The 13,124-nt window shown below is 43.2% G+C and overlaps 1 protein-coding gene across 9 annotated transcripts in view; it reads right to left on the bottom strand.

Annotated features, from left to right (window-relative positions):
* Positions 1-13,124, bottom strand: part of TIAM1 (TIAM Rac1 associated GEF 1) — a 262,945-nt gene that overhangs the window by 152,735 nt on the left and 97,086 nt on the right. Inside the window, exon 1 of one of the 9 annotated variants that reach the window (XM_078854671.1) lies at positions 10,540-10,596. The exons of the other annotated variants lie outside the window; for them this stretch is intronic. The gene's annotated coding sequence lies outside the window, so the exon portion shown is untranslated. Of the gene's footprint in view, positions 1-10,539; positions 10,597-13,124 lie in introns of those variants that run through there. 9 annotated transcript variants of the gene reach the window in all.

Genomic DNA, 13,124 nt, shown 5'->3' with positions numbered 1-13,124 from the left:
TCCCCTACCACTTCCAACTGATGAGTACTCAGCTTGTAGCAGAAATTCTTCCTATTAGACCCTAGGTGTATTGACCTTGCACATTGTACTACTGAATTTTATCTAATTTCTACCATGCCAGTCTCCAAGGTCATCCAGATCTTCCTGTGTAATATTGTGATCCTCCTCTGTATTGATGGTGCCTCCCATCTTTGTATCATCAACACATTTCATTAGTCCTCTGCCACTTTTTGTACTAAGGTCATTAATAAAAATATTGACTAAGAATGGTCCCAGGACCCATCTTTGAGCAACTCCACTAGTAGCTTCCCTCAGCTCTGATAATTCCCCTTTCAGCACCACCTGTTGCCTTCTCCCTTTTAACCAGTTCCTTATCCATTTTATAATGCTAATCCTCATCTTCCCTAATTTATCTACTAATTTCTTACATGGTACCATGACAAATGCTTTACTGAAGTCCAAGTATATTCAATCTACTGCACTTCCCTTATTTATCAAATCAGGTATTTTCTCAAAGAAGGAAATCAGGTAACCATGATACCTTTGGTAAGCCCATGTTGCATTACATCTCCTTTACCATTTACCTCTGAATTTAATTATTCTTTCCTTGCCAGTTTGGTCTAAAGCCTTGCATACTACTGAGGTCAGACTAACAGGTCTGTAGTTGCCCAGATGACATTTCCCCCCCTTTCTTAAATATAGGCCCAACGCTAGCTGTTCTCCAGTCGTATGTTACTACCCCCAAATAGAACATAATGCCCTGAATTTCCATCCCAGAATACTGAAAGAACTGGCACATGATGATGTTGATTTAGCAGCAAGGACTTTTAATAAATCTATCTAAGTTTCTGTTCCATCTCAGATGTGGTAATTTCCATCAGCCACACTTGCCTTCATGCACATGTTCCACAGCATCATCACTATTGGAAACCAAGGCGAAGTACTCATTTAATTTTGGGGCCCTACCTAGCTTATCTTTAATCTCGTCCCTCTCCACAACTGCAAAGTGGCCCACCCTCATCCTGCCTTATTCTCTTTTTATTTATATAACTAAAAAACCCTGATTGATTATTTAATTTCCTTGGCAAGAGCTAGTAATACAGCTAGGAATTCCTTAAGCCCATGTTTACTGCGTTTCACTAGTCGCAGGGTTCTTTCCTTAACTGTACATCACAGCCGGCAATAAAGTGCTGCAGGCCAAATTATGCCATCACTTACACCTGGCAAGCCATTTACCCTTCAGGTGACACCCTCCGTAACACCTGTGCAATCCTCCATGACATCTCTGCCACCTTGCTAGAGACATCACTGAAGGCAAAGAGTTTGGCCCACAGCAGCCTCATCCTCAGTGAAGATCTGAGAGAAGGAAAGAATCGGCCTCACTCTCATAGAATCACAGAAGCTCAGGGTTGGAAGGGACCTCAGGAGGTCATCTAGTCCCACCCCCTGCTCGAAGCAGGACCAATCCCCAACTAAAGCTATCAGAACCGAGGCTGAGTTTTCAGGGTTAGAAGTCTTTTGTTTTTTAAGACTCCTCTTCACTTGTAAACTAGATATATTTCATCTAAAAGCCATGGAGAAAGTACTGATGGAACCCGGTGATGCCACTTTCAGAATCACTTCCCAGAAGAGAAGTGAAATTTAGAGTCCAAAGCGACACTTTCACTTTTCTATTGTCCACAAAAACTGAAAATAGCTCTAGACAATCCAAAGGGTTTGTTTTTTTTAAAAAAAGACATTAAAAGCTATATGAGACCAAATACCTCAGACTGAAGTTTCTATTTGGGATTAGGAAGAAAACTTTAAAAGGCAGGTATTGTACAGCCACAAACAGTACCCTTTTTGCTTCTACAGTTATAAGCTCATGATCCACGGGATTTTTTTCTCAAGAAGTCATCACATATACACTAGACCAGCGGTCACCAACCAGTTGATCATGTTCGACTGGTAGATCCTGGAGCCTCTGCCAGCTGATTGCGATCTCCAGCTGCTGAAAGGTCAGCAGCGCAGCACAGCTAAGGCATGCTGCATGCCTGCTTTGGCCCCGCTCCCAGAAGTGGCTGGCATGTCCTTACAGTGGCACCAGGGGGTGGGGGGAGGAGGCGGTTCTGTGCACTGCCGCTGTCCCACCCACCCCCAGCGCCAACACCACAGGTCCCATTGGCCGGGAACTGCAGCCAATGGGAGCTGCAGGGATGGCACTTGCGGCCCCAGAGGGGTGGGGGCAGAGGGTCTCTGCGCGCTGTCCGCACCCGCAGCTCACACTGGCCACAGTTCCAGGCTAATGGGAGCTGCAGAGTCGGCGCTGGGGGGCGGGGACAGCAGCACTCAGATCTGCCTGGCCCCCCCACATGGGCTACAGAGACATGCCAGCTGCTTCTCGGAGCGGTGTGGGGCCAGGGCAGGCAATCAGCCTGCCTTAGCCCTGCTGCGCCGCCAACCAGGAGCTGCCTGTGATAAGCACCTCCTGGCCGGAGTCTGCACCTCATACCCCCTCCTGAACCGAACCCTCTGTCCCAGCCCAGAGCTCCGTCCTGCACCCAAACTCCCACCAGACTCCGTACCTCCTCATGCACCCCAACCCCCTGCCCCAGCCCTGAGCCCACACCCAAACTCCCTCCCAGAGCTTGCACCCCTCACCCCCTCCTGTACCCCACCACTCTGCTCCAGCCCAGAGCCCCCTCCTGCACCCAAACTGCCTCCCAGAGCTTGCACCCCTCCCACACTCCAAACTCCTCTCAGCCCTAGCCCAGAGCGTGCACCCCCTCCTGCACCCCAATCCCCTACCCCAGCCTGGTGAAAGTGAGTGAGGGTCAGGGAGAGTGAGTGACAGAGGGAGGGGGGAATGGAGTGAGTGGGGCGGGGCCTCAGGGAAGGGGCAGGGTAAATCCTGGGTTGATCTTAAATTCAAAAAGTGATCTTGTGCATAAAAAAGTTGGAGACTACTGTACTATACTGATACCCAGTGCTTACAACTGCACAGGGCAGCTGAAAAGTATCTGATTAGGTTTAGGGAGTGGTGTCTGGCACTGAGCTGGCATGCTTTCCTGCTTAATTGAATTTCTCCTACCAAACAAACAAGACAAATCTGTACATGCACTAGCAATGGGGTAGATCAGATTACTTTTAAAATCTGTGTTTTATTGTGCCCCTTATCTCTTATAGTGGTTTCATTTATTTTGTAATTAGAAGCCATGGAAAACTAAGGCCCCGATCCTGCAAATGCTCTGAACATTTTTAAACTTTACACATAAACAGTCCCATTGGCATCAATTAGATTACCCGCATGTACAAAGTGAAAACACATGCATAAGGGTCTGCAGGACTGAGAGCTTTCCATGTAGTCCCTTTAGTCACCAGGCTCTTAGGAAACATCCACAATAGCTAATATATCTCTCACTGTCACACACACACACACACTTTGAGTTTCTAGACTTTGGCAACAACTGCACAATAATATATATTCTCCAGGATGCACGTATCTAATGGATATGTACAGCTGTTACAATCATGTGGTCCAGCAAATGGGGAAGCTTTTTATCATTTGTGGTCAGCCACATTGCACAAGAACTACAGATGAACTGACTCACCAATAGCAACCCACAAATAGTAACAGCACCACTATCAACTATCGTGTGTTACAGTTGTATGCATACAAAACAAGTGAGAGCTTAAAAAAATAATCAAAGTTTCTACTTCTGGTTGCAAATCACCAAAGAGCATTTTATCCAAGGAATTTAAATCAAGTATCTCTGCCAACTGTCTCTGAAACAGCCAAAAAATTGTAGTCATTCTCATGCTACATTCTAGGTTATTCTGATTTGGAACCTCTGCCAATGGTTTTAATTGTAGTGCCAGGACAACATTTTAAAATCAGAGGGACAAGCTGTGCATTGGCGAAGACACTTTCAGATGACAGATATTGCAGGGTTCACATTAACAGTCAAGATTTTTGAAAAACCAAAAATAGGAATTACAACCTCTGGATCCCATTGCATCAATGTGTTAAACAAGGGGACGCAGGTCATCTAACAGGTTGAGCCCTAAGACCCAAACCTTAACAAGACCAACTTCTTAGACCGGATAGTCTCCAAGCCTTATTTCACGGGAAAGCACACTGGCCACTGTTAAATTTCACAGCATACTGCCAAACCAAAGAGAAGGTACTATAAACCAGCATGAAGTACAGCAGCATGATGTGAGGAAAACAGATACACAAAGGAAAGAAAGAAAGAAAAGGGGGAGAGATGGAATAATCAATTTTCACTGAGTCTGATCCAAAGCCCATTGAAGTCAATAACAGGAGTCTTTCTATTGACTTCAATTGACTTTGCATCAGGCTCCTACTGAGAATACCCAAACAAAATGGCTCATCACCATTTGCCTAAAAAAACAAAGTGAAAATTAAGCTAAACTCCTAAATTCCACTCTGCTTCAAACATTTATTTTCCAAAACATGACACAATGTTACTTCACCTGAGATTTCACACTTTAATAAACTTTTCATAAGGAATATTTAATAAAATGTCCTCATGAACTGGGCCCATTACATACAGGACCTTTCATTTACAGAGATTTTTGAACCTGAACAACTCCACTGATTTGAACAGAGTTTCTCCTGATTTACAACAGCGAGAAGAAAAAAAATCAGGACCACAGTCTTTTTGTAGATCCACAAATGAGCAGCCCTGACTGCTTCTGAAAAGCAGCACTTACAGGCTTTAAACTGTCCCATGCAAAGGATGTTATTTGAACCACCTGAACAGCAAAGGAAGGACTTGAGAGATTTTTACTTGAGTAACACTGAGAAGTTTCATTAACAGAACAACAAATGGTCCCATTATATCCTAGGCAGAAGGCTCTTCCATCACATAATTTAGATTTAGGGGAGGCTGGCTGCCAAGAGTGAAAGTGAGTTAGAGTTAGACTAGAGTCACCAATGGAAAACTTTGTATCTAATAGTGTCATTTTAATGGAAAACACCAGCACTAGAAAACAAAGGAGGAAAGAGATTATTTATAGGCCAAATCCTGTGCATCTAACTCCAATGTCACTAGCATGAATAACATGAACAGAACTGTCCTTGTATTTACAGGAGAAGGAAAATGAAGCACCATAATCAGATGTCATTGCAATAATCTATGTAACACTATTCATCTTTAAAGTGATTTACAAAAACTACAGTACTAACAAATTAACCCTCTCAACTCCCCAGTGAGATACGAATTATCTTCATTTTACAGATGGTTAAATGGAAGTTAAGTGACTTTCACAAAGTCAGAGTATCAGAGGGAGGATTATAACTCAGTTATAATGCTATAGACCAGTGATTCTCAACCTTTTCAGGCTCAGAACCCATTTGTAAATGTTTATGACCTGCTGTCACGACGCAGCAGATAGTCTGGGGGTGGAGGCCCTGAGGTGGTTTCGGGCGGCTCCTGCCTGGCACTCACTCCACAGTGGTGGCTCCTGCAGCTCCCATGCTCTGAGTTTGGCTAGGCTTGGCTCTCTGCTCCGGGCACTGCAATCTCTGGGGTTGCAGCACTGCTCAGGTTTGGCCCCGCCCCCCAATTGGACCAACTTTGTGTGAGTGGAGTTGTGACCTGGCTCATGGGTTGCAGTGCCATTCACTCAAATTTGGCCTACCCAGACTCCCATCGTCATGACAGCCGGGCCAAACCTGAGTGGTACTGGGACCCCAGAGGTTGCAAGTGCCTGGAAAAGAGGGCAAGCCCAGCCAGTCCTGTGGGACAGGAGAAACAGGAGCTGCCACGTGACTCTTTGAAACATTCTGGTGACCCAGTGTTGGGTCCCAACCCACGGGTTGAGAAACCCCGCTACAGACTATTGCCCCATATAATTATTTCAGCTACATATGGGTTCCTTATTTTCTGAGTAGTGGACTTGATACCCTAGGGTCTGATTTGCAGAAGTGCAGCGCATTCACAGCTTCAACTGAAGTCAATGGAAGCACTGCTTAGAACATAATAAGTGCTATATAATGCTAAATTCTCTGAAAAAAATCAGGTCCTAAGCATATCAAATTGGGCATCCAAAATTAGTTTGCAAACTGTTGACTTTAATTGTTCAGTGCCTCAAAAATGAAGATAATGCCCCAGCACCTCACAGGTGCATAGCAAAGATTAATTAACGTTCGTGAAGCACTCAGATACTAGTGATGAGTACCATAGAAAAGCCCACAATGAAATTAATAATTCTGTCTTCATAGAAGGGTTTAAATAAATAGTGTGCAGTACGTAAGGCCTAGGGCCACACATTGAACCTTGAGGATAAAAATTATCCATTCTGTGTGTGAATGAGGCAGGCTTCCCATGGAAAAATAGGATGAGGTCATGTAATTAAAGGCTGTATCTTTATTTATGTGGATATATATATCCACAAGGAGGCTAAAATAAAATTACAGGAATTATAGGAAACCTTAATACTGGCATGTCCTAACTTTTGAGTGCTTGATTTTGCGACTTTAATAATGTTTTTAACATAGTTTGGTGTATAACAGATAATACAAGGGATAAACACACATACATACAGTCTCCAAATGGCTAGCATTAACAGTGTTTATCTCCTAAGATCCTTTAGTACAGTGACTCAGCGTTTTCCATACCATGACCCCATGCTACAACAGAAAAACATCCTAAATAAGGAGAAAAGAAAGAAAAGTGGGACCGCTAAACACTGAGGATGGAGTGGAGGTTAAGGATAATCTAGACATGGCCCAATATCTTAACAAATACTTGGCCTCAGTCTTTAATGAGGATCTTAGGGATAATGATAGCATGACAAATGGGAATAAGGACATGGAGGTAGATATTACCATATTGGAGGTAGAAGCAAAACTTGAACAGCTTAATCGGACTAAATCGGGGGGCCCAGATAATCTTCATCCAAAGAATATTAAAGGAATTGGCACATGAAATTGCAAGCCCATTAGCAAGAATTTGTAATGAATCTGTAAACACAGGGGTTGTACTGTATGATTGGAGAATTGCTAACATAGTTCCTATTTTTAAGAAAGGGAAAAAATGTGATCTGGTTAACTACAGGCCTGTCAGTTTGACATCTGTAATATGCAAGGTCTTGGAAAAAATTTTGAAGGAGGAAGTAGTTAAGGACATTGAGGTCAATGGTAAATAGGACAAAATACAACATGGTTTTACAAAAGGTAGATCACGCCACACCAACCTGATCTCCTCCTTTGAGAAAGTAACAGATTTTTTTAGACAAAGGAAACGCAGTGGATCTAGTTTACCTAGATTTCAGTAAGGTGTTTGAAACGGTGCTACATGGGGAATTATTAGTTAAATTGGAAAAGATGGGGATCAATATGAAAATTGAAAGGTGGATAAGGAATTGGTAAAGGGGAGACTACAGCGGGTCATACTGAAAGGGGAACTGTCAGGCTGGAGGGAGGTTACCAGTGGAATTCCTCAGGGATTGGTTTTGGGACCAATCTTTTTATTACTGACCTCGACACAAAAAGTGGGAGTGTGCTAATAAAGTTTGCGGACGATACAAAGCTGGGAGGTATTGCCAATTTAGAGAAGGACTGGGATATCATATAGGAGGATCTGGATGACCTTGTAAACTGGAGTAATAGTAATAGGATGAAATTTAATAGTGAGAAGTGTAAGGTCATGCATTTAGGGATTAACAACAAGAATTTAGTTATAAGCTGGGGACGCATCAATTAGAAGTAACAGAGGAGGAGAAGGACCTTGGAGTATTGGTTGATCATAAGATGACTACGAGGTGCCAATGTGATATGGCCGTGAAAAAAAAGCTAATGCGGTCTTGGGATGCATCAGGCGAGGTATTTCCAGTAGAGATAAGGAGGTGTTAGTACCATTATACAAGGCACTGGGGAGATCTCATCTGGAATACTGTGTGCAGTTCTGGTCTCCCATGTTTAAGGAGGATGAATTCAAACTGGAACAGGTACAGAGAAGGGCTACTACATGATCCGAGGAATGGAAAACCTGTCTTATGAAAGGAGACTCAAGGAGCTTGGCTTGTTTAGCCTAACCAAAAGAAGGCTGAGGGGAGATAGGATTGCTCTCGATATAAATATACCGGAGGGATAAATATCAGAGAGGGAGAGGAATTATTTAATCTCAGTACCAATGTGGACACAAGAACAAATGGATAAAAACTGGCCATTGAGAAGTTTAGACTTGAAACTAGACTAAGGTTTCTAACCATCAGAGAAGTGAAGTTCTGGAACAGCCTTCCAAGGGAAGCAGTGGGGGCAAAAGACCAATCTGGCTTCAAGATTAAACTCGATAAGTTTATGGAGGAGATGGTATGATGGGTTAAAGATCAATTGCCAAAATCATGTTAACTATTCATGGTAAATAGGCCCAATGGCCTGTGTTGGGATGTTAGATGGGGTGGGATCTGAGTTACTACAGAGAATTCTTTCCTGGAAATCTGGCTGGTGAATCTTGCCTATATGCTCAGGGTTCAGCTGATCGCCGTATTTGGGGTCAGGAAGGAATTTTCCTCCAGGGCAGATTGGAAGAGGCCCTGGGGGTTTTTCACCTTCCTCTGCAGCATGAGGCACAGGTCACTTGCTGGAGGATTCTCTGCACCTTAAAGTCTTTAAACCATGATTTGAGGACTTCAATAGCTCAGACATAGGTGAGAAGTTTATTGCAGGAGTGGGTGGGTGAGATTCTGTGGCCTGCATTGTGTAGGAGGTCAGACTAGATGATCATAATGGTCCCTTCTGACCCTAATATCTATGAGTCTATCTACCCCTTTAAAAAAAAAAAAAAAAAAAAGGGTTTTGTGGCTGTGACTTCCAGGCTGAGAACCCATGCACTTGGGAAACAGATGGTTTGGTTGCTGTCATTTGCCTCTGATATCTTTCTGAAATAAATGGCAGATTACGAAAGTGCCTTAGATTACACACGAGATGTTGCTACGCTCGTATTATTACATTAGCACATTAAGCACAGAATAATTGCTCCTGCATGTGGGTTCGCATTTGAAGATATTAAACAGAGATCCCCTTCTGTCAGATTTTGCTGGCTGTCCAGGTGCAAGTTAAAGATTCAGTAGCAGATCTGAAAAAAAGCAGGAGACAATCGCAGTGCTTCAGCCAACATACACACCCTGGGCCCAATTCACTGCTGGCTTGCGGTCTGTATATTCGTCTACACCAATGTGAAACGGATATAAAATACTACTGTTCTGATCTGGTACTGTTCTGGCACTGGCATAAATTACTTTACAGGGAGCAGACCAACCTATGGCCTGAACCCGATCTCATGCTATTTTACACCAGTGTAATTTGTTTAACTCAAATGGAGTTAATCCCATTGAAACCAGAATCAACCCCTTTCTCTTTAGCCACCCTTAGGGCTCTGCATGAGCTACTCCTGAACACACAGGGCTTGACTACTACAGTATTACACCACCCTGCGGAACTGCACCGATGCTTACCAGACCCAGAATTTCTGCTCTGGTTGCCTACATAGTCACAGCAGTACTTGTATTTAACTTACTGCACTACTTTGCCAAGCCTCTAGGATACAAATTGAGTTTTGCAAGGTATTATGTAAAACCAAAAATTCCATTCTAGAGTTCCGCCATTCTTTACCTACTTGGCCTCCTTTAAAGAAAAACACCTCTCACCCAGGTAATGTAACAGGGAACAGAGGACTCATCTGTCTGAGGATCCATATGGGGAAAGGAGACTGGGACTGGAAGGGCCATGGGAGGAGTGAGTAGGCCAAGGGCTGGGCTGAGAAGGGAACAGACATTATCCCTCTCTATTCCTCCTACCATGCCCAACAGAGATTACAGCCTAGGTCTAAGTGTGCCCTTTCCCATGGAGCCTCCTCTATGCCAAGGATCCCCTAGGGCAGCCAAAGACTAGGGTCGGAGTCCCCAGGGAACAGAGATAGGCCAGATGCCCAGGGCCTCCCCTTAGATGGTTTTACCGAAAAGGGGGAGAGATCCAGCCTAATATGCGAATCAAAATTTTAATGATAAACCTGTGCTGATTTTAATAGTAGGGGCAACCTAAACCACTACATTATTTATTATTATCTGCTCTATTTATGCACTGCAATCAGCATTTCATGATTATAAATATTTAAACTCAAAGACTTTGGCTTTGCCTTCTACACAATTTTAATATACAATATAGCTTTGGCAGAAATCTCTACCTCTAAGTGGAAAATCTTACTTTATCATAAAACTCTAGCTTGCAACGATGAAAAACGTCACAGGTAAGCGGGACTAACAGTTTTTTCCTCTGTCTTCCCCTATCAACAATTTACTGAACTGGGACATTATGACGATAGTGACATCTTTTCCCTTTCCCCCTTTCTCGCCCTACCCCCCGCCCTCCTCCCTCACAGTGTGGGTGCAGCGGTCATCACAACCTAAGTCACTTTTTAGACAGCTCATAGCCAAGTGATGTGATTTTCACATCAGAGGTAAATGGATGATGTAATGGACTGAATGAGGGGGAAAGCAAACTAGCAAAGAAAAGTAGATTTACAAGCTTACCTCTCTGTGCTGCTGTTATCCTTACAAGAGTGCAGTGAGGCTTATTCCATCAATATCAGTAAAGCACTTTGAAATCTTCATTTAGAAGGCACTACAGAAATGTCAGCTATTATTAATATATTGTCTACTGTATGTGGAACAAGAAAACAGACAGGCCTACATCTAAAATTCTAGGGTCATTGTTTTTTTTGTTTTTAAATAGATAAAGAAAAAGGATGTTGATGTTTATTGTGCAACTTTATGTGGTGCATTCTCATTTTTATAGATATGAACCGCAATTCATTTTGGGTTTTCTTAATTATTGGTAGCCAGATGATAAACAAAAAGGAACCTAGATCTATTTCCAAACGGATTCTATGAAAACAATGCATAACAAGCATACCATGCACAAAGTTTACTTCCTTTGGACCCAATCCTACTATGATAGATAGAGGAGAACAGAGATGCAGTTGCCCTGAACTGACAACTATTAATATCACTCGCACTGGCATGACCCAAAGTCCTGTGAAGTTAGTGGGAGTCTCTGGATAGGCCTATAGCGTTTCATGCAAGGAGTAGCTCCACTGACTTCAGTGGATTACTCGAGATCATAAAACACACTACAACTGATAGCGTTTGTGGAACTGGGCCTTACATCTCCCAAATATCTCTCAGAGAGATTTAAAGATAAGATCTGACCATCTGTTTTATTCCTTAGTATCTTCCGTCTTTTCTCCTTTCCTAATCTCCTTGTTCCAGTTTCTTTTAAGTGGTTTTTCCCTTAAAACTTTTGGTTTTCCAAATTACTTTTCTGAAACACAAACACAATATCAGGAAGGTACAGTTTACAAACCAAAGTCTCATTTTTCTTTTTAGTATCAGCTTTCTCTCTCGCCCATGAAAATAATCCCCAAATATTAGAAGTACAGTACGAGCCTTTTGTTAACCAAAACAGTTAATTGTCACAATGTAGAGGCCTATAATTTTAGGACATAATCTGTCTTCAAACATAGGCGCTGGAGCACCCACAGGGAAAAATTGGTGGGTGCTCTGCACCCTCCGGCAGCTCCCCCCCCCCGCCCCAACTCACCTCCGCCCCCGCTCCGCCTTCTCCCCTGAGCACACCGCCGCATCCTGCTTCTCCCCCTGGCTCCCAGCCCTTGCACCGCGAAGCAGCTGTTTCGTGGTGGCAAGTGCTGGGAGGGAGTGGGGAGGAGCGGGAAAGCAGCGCACTCAAGGGAGGAGGCGGGGCCGGGGCTGGGATTTGGGCAAGGGTCCAATAGGGGCATGGAGGGGGGTGGAGTTGGGGCGGGGACATTGGGGAAGGGGTTGGAATGGGGGCGGGGCAGGGGTGGAGTCGGGGCACGAGCACCCACCGGCACCGAGAGAAGTTGGAGCCTCTGTCTTCAAATGTGCTGTTGTGAAATATTAAGCCTATACTAATGTAAAACCTTCTACCTTGCTGTAGGATCCTTATAGTCTTTGAACAGATTATGAGAGAGTTTTTTCTAGCTGAATGATTCCTTGGATACTAAGGGCCAGATCCTACATCCATCCAAGTCAATTGCAAAATGCCCCTTGACTTCAGTAGAATCATGATGAGGCCCTAAATTGACAAGGACTCCACAAAGGGAAACAAACTGTCAGAGTTTTGTATAAAAAGAAACAGTGTTGAACAGATTCTCTTAGACTATTAATTTATAGGGCCCAAAAGCATGCTAGGTACTTCATAGGAACAGAAAGACACCATCCATGCTCACAAGCGATTACAATGTAAATTTTAGATGTGACAAAATGAGTGAGGGAGAAAGAGCAGGTTCTGAATGAAGACAAGGGTTACTTCAACATCCTATGTGGTTACTCATTTTAGGTACGCACACATCTTTTTGGTTGTTAAGATTAGCTGGCCAGACCCTCAGCTGGGGAATATCAATTTAGCTCCATTAAAGTCAGTAGAATAAAGCTGATTTACTCCAGAAGAGGCTTTGGCCCTTTGTTTTTGGCTGGTTTATCTTTTAAAACAGTGACTCACAATGACTCACCTATTGAAGGCATCACAGAAAAAGTAAGTTTTGAGGAGGGATTTAAATAGCTTGATGGACATGAGCAGGGAGGGTGTTTCATGCATAAGGGACATGCATAGATCTGACATTTAGAACACTGAATACCATGAGTGCATCTTAATCAGAAAAATCCCAAGGTTACAGGAAGTCAACACTCTGAATCAGATCATTCAAATTCTATTTTTCGTTCTGTTCAGGAAAGAGAAGCTGAAAAACAAGATGGCAAAACACTGCTCTGACAATGGCTTTCTTTCATAACGTGTGGTAAACATTTACATGGACACGCACAACAAGCAAAACAAGAGCAGGAGTAGAGCCTGAAATTCTGCAGTTTGTCTATAAACCTCAGTTTAAACTTTTTTTTTTTTTTGCATTTCTGATGTCAGTAACTTTAAAAGAATAAAGTGTACACAAAATTGCAATCAGCCAGCATTTGGAAAATGCCCACATCTCCCATAGAGACCAAGTGGGTTGAAAGGATATGGTTCATTATGGCCATGCACAAATTAAAGCTCCAAACCTAAAAACAAGCACATGAATAAC

Source organism: Lepidochelys kempii, chromosome 1 (assembly GCF_965140285.1).
Source record: "Lepidochelys kempii isolate rLepKem1 chromosome 1, rLepKem1.hap1, whole genome shotgun sequence".
Classification (NCBI taxonomy): domain Eukaryota; kingdom Metazoa; phylum Chordata; order Testudines; family Cheloniidae; genus Lepidochelys; species Lepidochelys kempii.
Note: the sequence above shows the minus strand (reverse complement) of the source record. Positions and strands in the feature narration are given on the sequence as shown.